At 26.6% G+C, this 13,568-nt stretch overlaps 1 long non-coding RNA gene across 1 annotated transcript; it reads left to right on the top strand.

The window, feature by feature from the left end:
* The first annotated feature begins 1,269 nt into the window (after positions 1–1,269).
* On the top strand, positions 1,270–13,471 carry LOC107447049 (uncharacterized). Its single transcript, XR_001584471.3, has 7 exons — positions 1,270–1,639; positions 4,188–4,205; positions 5,893–5,907; positions 8,912–8,929; positions 9,015–9,029; positions 11,175–11,201; positions 13,387–13,471. It is a non-coding gene; the product is annotated as an uncharacterized lncRNA (long non-coding RNA).
* Positions 13,472–13,568: the final 97 nt, after the last annotated feature.

The raw sequence follows: 13,568 nt of genomic DNA, 5'->3' as shown, positions 1-13,568 counted from the left end.
GAATTTAACAAAATTCAGATAGATAAAATAAAAATAAATAATTTCAAAATATTCTTCTAAAAAATTTAATGAGACACATAATAAATGAAGTCAGAAGTTTGGGAGTTTAATGTATGAAATTAGATTATTTATGTAACGCTTGTGACAAAGATATGGGAAAATCTTTTCATATTTACTGCTATTGGATGGGTAGACCACTGTTGGTTATTTTAGGGTGATTTTAGAATGAAATTTTAACTGTATATCCTAAACATTGATTTTACATCCAATGTGGATCACTTTCAAACTAGGGAGGCTTTAAGAAAAAAAATTTGAAAACAAATAAATATTCAAATTACAATATGTAAAATGCAGCTGCGAATGGAATGTTTCTTTATTCAAATGGAGTGCACTTTTTGATTTGGAACATGAAGTAAAAAAAAAATTGCACATTAACTTGGAATTTGCATTATGATCCCCTATGTTACCAATGTTCAAACATGTTTAAATTAAAAAAAATAAGTTACCTGAAACAGTAAACATTTTACACTATATTTAAATTTGCACTGTAAATCACTAAAATTTCTTATTGTTAAATTATGCAGGGAAATAAAGCTTAATAAATGGTTGGTAACAAAGCGAAAAAAAAGTAGCAGAGGAGAAAGCTGATAGTCCAGATAAATTTTAAATTTTCTTGAATTGAAAATTGATGAATTTTAGTCATGCAAATGTTGATTCTTACCTATATTTCTCTTAATCAACCGTGGTGTAATCAACATACTAGGTTCAAGCACCAAAGTTAGTAACCAGTAACTTTCTATGTATATTCAATGTATTTTCTGTAATCGTCTTCCTGAAGTATAACGAACTGAACTGAAGAACTTCAATTGAATGAAATGTATATATTACCATCGTAAAATTTTGTTTTTTCTCTCCTTCGCGCTTTGCTTTACGTCTATTCTTTGGTTCCACGAGTTTGATTATAATCCTAGATGTTCTTAATTTAGTTGTTGAAATGTTATTAACGTTATGTTTGCATTTAGCATTTCTCCTTTTTTTTTATCTTTGATGATTGACCCATCTAAAGGGCGGAATTACACGCTACCTATCTCGCCAAATTATTATTTAAAGAAATACTAAATTAAAAGTCAATAAGTAAAAGTCAATAATGAAAGTTCCAAAACATGGTAACAGAAGAGAAAAAAACTGCAAGTCAATTGACTTGAACAGGTTCAATTAAAAAAATATATATTTATATAAAACTGAAAAATAAGCAAATATTTTGAACTTTTGAGAAATTATTAAACTTTTTAAATGTCATTAGTTCGACGAGATTTTTCGACCAAAATAAAAATTTCAATCAATTAATTATTTTTAATAATAGAATTATTAAAAATAATTAATTATTTTTAATTGTAGAGCCTCATGGGATAGCTTTCCAAATATTTTTTCACATAATTGTGAATTTTCTGATTGAAACTTTACGCCATTTCTATAAATAGCATTGAAGATGCCAGTTAAAGACATACAAAACTAATTCTAAAATTTCTGTTAATTTATTATTATTATTCAATATAACTCTTTTTTGAAAATTTTGCTTGATGCACATACAACGCACATTAAATACATTTATGACTCTTTTTAGAATTCATGAAACAATGTAAGTGATTTATTTATCCAAGTATTTAATAAACAGTTGTATTTTCTGAAGTAACTTTAATAACAGCAATAAACATTAAAAAAAAGTGAATAAAAATTATTTTACAGGAAACATTTTATTCTATATATTAAGTTTGATAGTAAAGAACCTTATTCTACATATTCGACTATAAAAAAACCTATTATTCTATATTAAGTTCGTTATTAAAGAGAATCATAAACTGCACAGTAAATTTATAACAGAAAATCTTCTTCTATATAAAGAGATCACCGAAGTCAAGCATCACTGGCTACGGTCAGTGCGCGGGTGGGTGACCACTTGGATCAGCCTGCGTAGGGACCGAGGGTGTGCGGTATTGGTCCTCGTTAAACTGTTCTACCGTAAAGCGCTCGATTTCGCGTGCAGGTCGTTGGGCTACCGAAGCGGGGGTGCCATCCCCTCTGCAGAGAATCAAAATTGTGATGGCGGCATGTCCTCGGATCATCCTCAGGGATGTTTCCCAGACCGTCGCCAATAGCCCATCGTGCAGCTCTAGTGCGACGTAAATTAACTACAACAACAACATCTATATAAAGAACTCCATAATAAAAAATTAATACTATACGTATCAATTTTTTATAAAAAATAAAAACTTTTATCTTTATATTTTCATTCCACTTTGTTTTGTAATTGTTTTATTTGAGTCATTTTCACGTCATTCAGAAAGTAAGTGACATAAAAAACTAAATAAACTACATAAAAAAGAAGAAAAAAAACTAAATAAAAAACAACATAAAAAGTAATTAAATACATAAAATTTCACTTTTAACGAACGAAAAAGTATACTACTTACACGCTACAAGAACATCAAATCCCATATCAGTCATTTACAAATATTTGTTCTATCAACAATAAAAAAAAATGCCGTCCGTAAATAAGCAATAAAAGTTACAAATGAAATTACAAGTCGAAAGTTACCTCGATATTATGTTTTAATCATAAAATTTGAAAGTAATTATTTTATTGTTATGTAAGATTGTTCCTTTACAAAATTAAACTTATTTGCATTTTTTCCATAAAATAATATTCATTCATTGTTTTCTGAAATGAACGTATTTTTAGTATATTTTTTAAGAGATCTCGTTCCCTTTTTAGATTTTGAGTAAACTTTTTGGCTTGCGATTTCTTAAATAATGTTGCTGTTTTTTTTCAATTTTACAAACTTTTGAAGATAGAGTAAAATTAATATTGCTTTATCTTTCAGAAAATATTTTAAAAAATACTAAAATAAGAGATCGCTTTATCAGATTAGGAGAAATAGCGCTTGATTAGTTTTAGAACTTAAATGATTTTTTTTTTATCAAAAATGTAAAACAATTTGTGTTTTGAAAATAATTTAAATATACACATTTACCCGTTTGTAGATTTTTTTTAAAATTTAACTTTATTACAGTTTAAACTAATGGAAACCGACTCGGAAGATGCTAGGAAAACTTTTTAGAGTCAGTTATGCCAATTATGGACATTTATCAAATCTAGAACTAACAAAATTGCCCATTCCATCAGAAAATGCTGACTGCAAAATTGTTTTAGTATTTCATCAGAAAAATCAGAATGAATAGAGAATCTGAAATACCTAACTCTATACACCTCAAATTGTAATTTGACTATCACCTTGTATATAACACATTTCGAAACACTCTGATGAATAGATTGAATAATCAACATCAGTTTATTTGTAAAAATTAAATAAAAAGGTTTAAAAATATATTTAGAATTTTTTCGGATCTCTGTTGAATTCGGTGAGAAACTAAAAGGATATAATTATAACTTGATATAATTAAACAGTTGATATAATTAAACAGTTATTATTTACAAATTTTAGATGGTTTTATGTTTATTTTAAATGAAACATCATTTACTATCTAATGAAATTAGAATGAATTTAATATGAATTTTATCTAATCTAATCAGTATGAATCTAATGAATTTTATCTCTGAAATAATTATCTCAAAGTTATTTCACAATTTATAACTATATTACTATATGCAGTATTTGAGAATCATAACATCTAGAGGACCCTCTATACACAAAGAGTATACTTTACGCAAATTGTATAATCTGAAATAAATAGTTTTCTACAAAAAAAAATACTAATTGCTTTTTTCAATATTATTAATCCCATAAAATGATTCAAAAATTTGATTTAATAAAAATTGTTTTTGAAAAAGAACGTCAAAAGTTTCTTCAATTTTCAATCAAATTTTCTAATCCCTTAAATCCAACCAGAGAATAAAAAAAATTTTTCAGACTTTTTTAGTTACGGCAATAATAAAGTTAGGTACTACGATACTTCAGACAAACTTATGATTTATAAACTTAAAAAGATGAACATTATATATGATGCACTTGCATTCAAATTTTCAAGAGCAGAAATATGTTATTTATGTTCAGTTATGTTGTTTTTAATGTTAAGTTTTCAATTATTTGAAGAAAAAAATTCAAAATGTTGGAAGAAAAAAAGTTTTAGATACAAGTGGGTTAATGTGTAAAAACTTTTTTTTTCAGTTGATCATATAGAAGGATGTAAGTTTAACTTTATTGCAATTTTCTTGTTTAATGCACAACACCACTTATTTGTAATTATATTTTATCAGAAAATGTCTGTAATAAAAAAGATTAATGGAAATTTTTTTTTAAAATTGAGCCAAAAAAATTAATATGCATTTTTTTGAACATAATATTCATTTATTAAAATTTCAACAATATATAAGCTTTTGTATGATATTTTGATGTCTGTTTTTTTAACAATATTTTTTCTATACACTGACCCCATGGCTTGGGTTATCTGAAATCTATTGTTTTTTAAAAAATAATATTTTATTAATTAAGTACCATCTGCTTTTTATTTTATAAAGAAGTATCAATAAATAACTGAGGGGCAGGTCATATTGACCAGTTACACGAACGTTTCTGATTTACACATTTTATAACTAGAATAGAAAACATAATGTATCTTAAATGATTGATATTTGGAATGAAGAAAAATTAGCGTTAAAAATTTAATAAATAAATCGAATTATAAATAATCGAAAAATCTATCTAATAAGTTATTTGGACAGTAGCTGATCCAAATTGTTATCCCAGAAAGCTTATTATGAATATGTCAACAGTAACCCCACAGCCCCATACGTGTACACTAACACCATGAAATAATTTATACGTTTAAACCTATTGATTAACTTAAAATATAAACCAAAAGGGATTACTAAAATATATAACAGGCATATTAATTTGTGACAAAGCGTTTTCCATTACTTAAAAAATTAATGAAAACTCTATAGTAGCAATTAAAATTTAGTTTTCTACCATAAAAACATCGTTTTAAAGTTTATTATTTACATTTATTGTAATACTAATAAATATGAAAATGTATAATATTTTGAAAGCCTCTCGTAGATAGTTTAATTAATAGTATTAATAATAGTATTATTCCAGCTGCATAGATAAATCTTCTCTTTCATCCCTCATAGTTGAAACTTTTTCCAATCATAAATGTACTAAAAATTAAAATTCAAAAATTGTAAATTTCAAGCACCATATAAAAAATTAAAGGATTCATTCAAGGATCAAGGAAGATTTTTCCCCATTCACCGACCTTTATTCGTTTTATTACTTCTTTTAATCACTTGTCTTCTTCACTTATTTTAATCATTCATTATCAGAGTTTCCGAAACGGCGTACTATTTTTAAAAGGTATAAAATGACCAGTTCTGTCTAATGACAATCACTAAACCTCATTTACTTCTAGATGACAGTACGTTTATAAACATTTACTAATTCACAAAAAAACTTTTCCGAATACAATCTTTGGATGGAAAAATTTTACAATTTCATGCAAAACATTTCTTTTGCGATGAAACAGTCAGTTAAATACAAAATAAAATACTAAACCGGCATAAATAACATTATTGTTTTGGCTCTCTTTTAGAATTAGGTGGTATTCCGACCTTCTGATTATTTCCATGGGTATAAGTTCCATAGCATATATGTTAATAATATTTTAATGGCTTTTTTGCTTCTTGCTAGATTGCATCGAGCAAATATTCTTACAATAGTCTTATACCGTTGAAGAACTATAATTATCAATTTTCTTTTGATTACCAAAAGTTATTTAAGATGTTAATTAACCAAGTTTTTTTTCTTTCTTCATAAGTTTTATTTCAGTATCAATCAAGTATTCTCAAGTATAATCAAGTATTCTCTTTTATAGCTCTTGCGAAAGACAGTATGTATTATTATGCCTTCTATTTTCGAGAATTATTTTTACTTTTTAATTCTTTACTTTCTTACTATAAAACAAAACTTCTTAACATCCTTTTCGTATTAATGGTATATTAAACGCAGGAAAACAAAGCTTGTACCGTAAACCGGGGCGAGTCTACCCATTTTTACAGTTTGTCAACTTTCAAGTGGTCAAACTTTTGTAAATATTAAAGAAAAAAGGCTTTTAATAGGTGTTTCGGAATCGCTATTTATCCCTCTTTAAAGCTGTGAAATCGATTTTAGAAAATATTAACAGTTACGCTGTTACTGTATATTTTTATAGAACTGCTGACAAATCTCTCGTATGGGGCGAGTCTACCCATTCTACTAAAATGAATGTTAACATTGTAAATAATCAAATTTTACTATTAAATTGTTATTTTAGTTACTATATAGGATATTTATGAAGTAAAATTCATAACTTTATTATATATTCCATTTTTTTATTCATAAAATAACACAAATTGAGTATTTGATCGATTATCACATTTTGATCACAGTTTTGTTTTTATAATCATTAACATTATAAAATAACATTTTTTTCTGATTATTGTTGATAAAAATAAATTAAAATTAATATAAATTTACAATTAAATAATTAATAAATAATAATAATTAAAGATTATTAACAAAATCGAAATTCAAACATTGGGAATCATGAAAAATCCTTTTCCCATTCTTTTGGGAGGTAATAATAATTTATAAATAATAATTTATTTAACTTGCATTAAATAAAAAAAGTTAATTTTGTAATATAAAAATTGAAAAAATAGGTAAAATAAACATATTTTATATTTACATTTATATTTAACCTATAAATTTTCTTATTAATGATAAATTTATCAATGCAGAATTAAAATAATATACTCAAATTCATTTAAAATGACTTAATTTTAATATAAACAAAGTTCTAAATTATATTATTATGCTTTATTAAAACTAAATACGAATGGGTAGACTCGCCCCGCGAATTCTGGCTTTTTGTTTACAACAGCAAAACTTACATTCTTTTTGTTTTTTTTTATTATAAAATTAATGTAATCTTAGTCTTAGATAAGTTTATCACTTAACCAAAGTGAAAATAGTAATAATAATAATATACTTACGGAGCACCAACTAAAAGTTTGCTGATTTTCAATACAAATCTCTCAAAAGACGTTTGAACAGGTCGGTTAAAAAGACACCAAATAAATAAAAACGGATCAAACTACTACAGCGCCATCTTCCTTAGAATCTGAACTAAGTCCTCCGTCGGTAAAAAAAAATTTCTTTGCAATTTAAAGTAGTGAAAATTAAATAAAACTAAAATGGGTAGACTCGCCCCTGGATGGGTAGATTCGCCCCGGTTTACGGTAGTGCAATTTAGAATTTTGAAAAAATCAGAAAGCAACTGTTAACGCTTTAAAAATCATAAAATATTAAACGCGTAGTTTAAATTTAAAGAAAGAAGGTGAGATAAGATGACGAACTTAGACTTCAAATAGTTTTTTTTTTTTCTGGATTCAAAAGTGGCTTAGAAATTTGTAATTTACAGAAAGACTTCTTTCAATATTTATGATTTATATGTATGCATAAAAAAATGACAAGATTTCATTTCCTCTTGGAAGCTGGTATTATATATATTACTCGCTAAAAAAATTTTTTTTTTAAGTTTTCCTCATTGCTTGCAATAAATAACCAATATAAAAAATACTTCAATCACCGCTTGAAATTCATAAGCTGCCGTTTTTCTTAAAATGGAGTTATGAATAATAATGATAGAATACACACTTTTCATAAATCATTTGAATAACTTCCTTCTTTGTTAAATACATAATCAGTGTTTATTGTGCTTTTTTATCAATTTGTTTTAGTTTTTAACTTCCTATGACGTTGCCATTACTATAATGTCATAACTTTCTTTTAAATTGTCAAGTCTGTCGTAACAATTTGAAATTAAAAAGTAGTTTTCCCTTCCGAAAACCGACTAATGTTTATAAATTGTCTTCACGTCAATTAATAGCTTTTCGTTCTATCTAAAGTAATACTAAACAAGCGTTTTAATTTTTTTCCAACTTTTTTGTCTTTTTAATGATAAGTAAGCTAATACTATTTGAAATTAAACATTTATTTTACATTATTGAATAGTCTTTATTTCCTAAAAATGTAGTTAATTTTCTACATCTAAAGAGGCATATAACAAATAGCTTCAAAATCATCTGAATCAAGACTGTGAAAGAGAATGATGGCGGAATCATTTATCTCACTTGGCGAAATTCTCTAATTAAACTTTCATAATTCTCTTCAGAACTATCTTTATAGATCAAGTAATATTCCTTTTTTTATAAGTGAATAAGCAAATAACTGCCCCAAAGATGTGTGAATATATAGTTGACAGAATCAGCTCTTAAAATATAAGCACATAACTTTATTTTGTGTTCATTTTCAAAATTTTCTGCTGAAGATAACTTTTCAACAAGAAAACTATTGAATTATTAGATAATTATCAGTTTTCCACAGTTTTTTTTTTACATATAATAACATATATAGTAATTTAAAAAAATTTAAGCTCCCCAAATATAATTTCCAAAAATATATGGCATTTTAAAATTTATTTTTATGTATAGTTAAGATAGCTTTTAAAATCAAGAAAAATAATGAGCATCTGTAATTCGGAAATTCCGTGGTGTTTCATAGGTGCAAGCCATTTCATTTCGACGGAAAAATTTTTCCCTCGTAGAATTTTGCGTTTAGCCAATCGCATACCAAAATTCTACAAACCTGTGTATATTTGGCTTATTTAAAGAAACGCTATTAAATAATGTCAAAGGGTATATCATTTCTTTTTAATCAGAAGTATTTCTAAAAATGCTTTATGACTATTCTCGAATCTTTATTCACCCGCTTATTTACCGGGTATTTACGAACAAACTTTTATGTTGTATGATACTTGCAAACTTATAATTCCTATACTCTTTAACTTACAGTTAGAAAATTGTTTTCAAGTGAGTACATTTTTATAAAAAAAAAGCTTAAGTATATTAACAAAAGCATTAAATTTATGTTTACTGACATTTTACGCTACAACAGAAATCGCCGACAATGGTAAGTAAAGCTATTTTTGTAAATAAATAATTGGACTAAACACTATAACATTCATGTGTTAGAACCAACTCTCGATTCTTTTTATTAAAATGTGAAGAAAAAAGTTGGTAGAAATAGAGAAAAGATAGTAGAAAAAATTATCCATAACAATACTATCAATGTCAAATAACGCAATTTACAATCAATGTTCGAAATCACGAGCCTTTCGTCCAAATGAAAACGGATGTTAGAACGCGAGGTTATTCGATTATATATGCACAAAAAATATCGCAAATATGAACTCAAAGCTGAAAAATAATAGACTCGATCACCTCGGATGAGAATCCGTAAATCTAGGATAAAAAGATCGTGTCACTCTTCTTTCTTTCAAAGAGAATTCAAGGCGTTTCACATTTGATGTGTGGTAACGTAATTTAAACAACTCCTGAGAAACTTTTTGTTTTAGAAACAAAAAAATGTTTGACAGTTATATTAGTTTATAGTAAGTAATTTTCATGGGAATAAAAATAAATAGAACTAAATTTCGGTCTGAGATTCGCAATCTTATTTTATCGTCTATTAAGGACGTCCGCACACGTTCTAATGGGTGCTAAAGTAGCATTGCTAATGTAGAATAGAAAATGAGTGTTTATGTACATTGAAGGGTAGTTGTTGTAGTGGGTAGTGATAATGTATTATTATGTAACATGTATTATAATGTAACATGCGTTATAAGACATCAGAAATATGATTGAGAAAAGATCCCAATCTAGATAGACCGTAAATGATTATAACAGCTTACTGATCTAAAAGTTGTAGCTAAACCAGATAAGAATTGCTACAGTCAGTAAATAAAGGTTATCTCAAGCTATTTAAAAGAGATCATTAGTATTTGAACTATCAACGAGAATTAAACCTTCAAGTCAATTCCTGAGTTTAGTTGAATATGGAAATAGCAGAAAACGCGTCTGTTGGTCTGCTCGCCTGGGCGGAGTCTGTAAACAGTTATGATTTCAATGTAAACATTCACCTCAATCATCATAACCAGAAAAATGGTTCAACCGGTTCGCTTACGTAAAATGTTTTATATTTAAACCTGTTTGAGGAAGAAATTCTCAATCCCTCTGGTATAGAAGGCTGCTTCCTTTGATCTTGAGTAAGAGTGAGGTGGCTGAAGCAGTATATTATGAATTGTGCGCCAATTAGTCAGGCCTCTGGATCTACACCACACGAATTGTGGACTGGTAAATAAATGTTATTAAAGCACTTGAAAATTCAGCTCCGAGGCGAATTCTCATATTAACTGACCAATTGCGAAAGAAACTTTTACCAAAAGGGATCAAAACAATTTATGAAGGATATAAAAGAAATTCAACTAATTATCAACTTTATAGTCCAATGTCAAAAACTGCAAGTTTCAAGAAATGTTACATTCAATAAATGCTCGAACTCAGAGATCCATCTACAAGAGACATTTTCAACTAATCACTTTAAATATCAAGATGCCTCTAATTATGGAATGATTATGATGGAATGAGAATGAAAATGATGTATTGAATGAATGATGATGATGAGGAATTACTAATGAAAAGGAAGTTTCTTACTACAGTTTGAGACAAAAAATATAACATTTTAACATAAGATAAACTGTCTTGCTAGATTATATATATATATATTTTTTATTACTTTACTTTCTTGACAATTAAGAATTTGAAGGAGTGTTGGAATTTCACTCTTGTCTGGGTCATTTTTTTAACCTGCATTTATTTGCTTAATTGCATCGGCGATTATTTTAGTTTTAAGCATCTGGCAATTTCTTTTCATGTTCAGTTTATTTTTGGTATTACATGGCTTCATGTCCTTTTTATTCGTCTTGTATGTAAGTAATAAACCTAATATTTGTTTGGAAAGAAAAATTACAATTTAGTTTTCATTTTTATTTCAATAACTTAGTAACTGATTTAAATTCTTAAGATTTTAAGCATTTCAAATAGGTTTAATTTAATGGCGAGCAAGACGAGAATGATTTGCAAAAAAAAAAAGAAAAAACATATAAGCTAGCAGAGCATTCTTCTGGAGTTGAGGAGCGTCAGTGAGAAGAGGGTGGAGCCCACTAGTTTTTACTATTTCATTTAACATAAATGTTTGTTTTTCTGTTTTCCGTAGTTATCAAAAAGGCGGAAAAGCAGGCAGGTAAAACTGTTTTGTTATATTTGCTCTATTACATTCTTTAAACCAACTAAATTGGGAATAATTATAATGATAGTCCATATTTTCAGCATATGAAGAGTTGCAATATAATTATTTAAAAATGTATGTCAATCATCATTAAAAATAGATGTTAATATATAAAATCATCATTATAAAAATCCTATTTAATCAATAGGAACTCAAAGAAAGTAAATTATTTAAAATTTGAAAATAAATTTTCGAAAACAAAAAGATGGTATAACTTTTTTACAATATTTGAGTTCTCAAAATCATTAACGAATAGTAGAAACAAAATAGCTAGACACTTGATGAGCCTAGGGCCTTGATAATATACATGCATGGGACCACATTAAAACGCAGTAATTCTTAAAAAAAATATATAATAATAATAAATAAAATAAAAAAATTAATTGTATTTTAAAGTATTGGCACTATTTTCTAATATTACCTTTGGAATTTAAATAATAAAAGAATTGCGCGTATCATGATATTCGGAAAAAAAGAAATAAGCCCTTTCTGTTCGCAAAAGAAATCTTTAACTTTTTTATATTTAACTGTCTAGATAATGATTATAATTTCATTATTTAATTTTAATAAACAAGTAGTGCCAAAGGAAATCACCAAGGATAATTTTGATGGGATACTTCTTTAAAAAATTTTAGTAGTTTTTTAACCATGAAATAGTTAGGGAAAATTTCTGATTATTTAAGGGGTATTTAATGAATTTCCACTTGATGAATGAGCTAAAGCCTTTTTATTAGGCTGGTACTCAGATTCAAAAATTAAATAGGAAATAGGGAGTAGGGGTGGGAATATTTATAAAATGGTGGTTTCGTAAAAAAAGTTTTTTTTTTTATGGAAAAGTTATTTTAAAAATATTTTTAGTGGCAGTAACTTTAAATTTTTCATTTTTTTTAGCGTGAGTTATTTTCATAACCAAATTTATAATGTCTTAAATTCACAATTACATAAAATAACAAATAAGAGAAACGCAATTGTAATTAGCATTCGTCGATTACACTAATCAATTAGAGGCAATTACAGCAATGTAATCAATTAGTTATAATTGTGATTGCTATTTTCAAGTTATGCATCAAAGTATGCACAATATATGAGTGTACAATTAATTATACATACACTGGGTATACGTATATTGTACGTATGGTGGTATAGAGAAAGAAAGCATGCAAAAGATTACTTTTATAGGGGGTTATACCCCACAATACCGGTCTCATTTTTAATAAATCTTGTTTAACAGTACAAGATCGAAAAAGTCGGAGATGTGGCCAGGGCTGTGCTCCATACCTTCGGTCACATTTGACTTGTACTTTAACTTTTCTGCACTTGTCAAACGACAACAACAATAGTACAAGATAAAATTTGTGGATAACCCCCTATCGTTTTGAGCTTTACTTTTAAAAGTACAAAAACTACTTGATACTTTTATAAAAGTACAAAATTGCTTAAAACTTTTTAAATTAAGATATTCAAATAAACCTTAATCATTAGTTGCCAAATACGAAATGAAATGCCAGCATGAAAGAACTAGCTTAAATACTTACATCTTGTGCAGTTTTAAACGAATTTTTTAAAAATTTTAAATCAACAATTTTGTAGTTAATCTAAAAAATTTTCCAAGTTATAGCAAAAAAACGTAAGAAAAAAATGAAATTTTCATAAAAATTACCATAAATGTTTACGAAACTTTCTGTTTACTAATAAAAATAACAATTAAAGTAATAATACAAGTTACAAGCTTTTTGCTTGATTTTCTGACATAGGGTGTTCAAAAACACATGTTTTCCTTCGTAATTTATTGTAGGTCTTCAAAACCTCTAAAAGGTTTAAATCTTATTAAATGTATGAAAGGATAAGTATGAAAAATTGCATGAACTTAACACCTCAAATGTTACAAAATAATCCCTTAAGTATTTCTTGAGAAATTTTAAAAAAATGTAAAAAACTAAAAGTCTCTTCCATTATCATAGGTTATGTATATATATATATATTGGTTTTCCCATTTTTAGTTTCTCCTTATATTAATTTTTATTTTATTATTTTTGTTTATATATATATAAATATTCCAATGCATCATTCTCTTTAAGGTAAAATATTTCAAAATGCGTCTAGTAACTCTAATTTAATTAATAATTTATTCTTTTTTCAGGGTAATCACTTATAAAGTGTGAAGAATATTAGAAATTCCAAAAAATATTCTGATGTAACTTGATTAAAACTGCATTTAAAATTTGTATTGAGTTCTTTTTTTTCAAATTACAGCATAAAAATTTATTGAAAACATATTTCAAAGAATAATTATTAAAACAAATCAATAAATTTTTTCTATTG

Source organism: Parasteatoda tepidariorum, chromosome 7 (assembly GCF_043381705.1).
Source record: "Parasteatoda tepidariorum isolate YZ-2023 chromosome 7, CAS_Ptep_4.0, whole genome shotgun sequence".
NCBI lineage: Eukaryota > Metazoa > Arthropoda > Arachnida > Araneae > Theridiidae > Parasteatoda > Parasteatoda tepidariorum.
The sequence above is the reverse complement of the archived record's forward strand: the minus strand, read 5'-3'. Positions and strand labels throughout refer to the sequence as shown.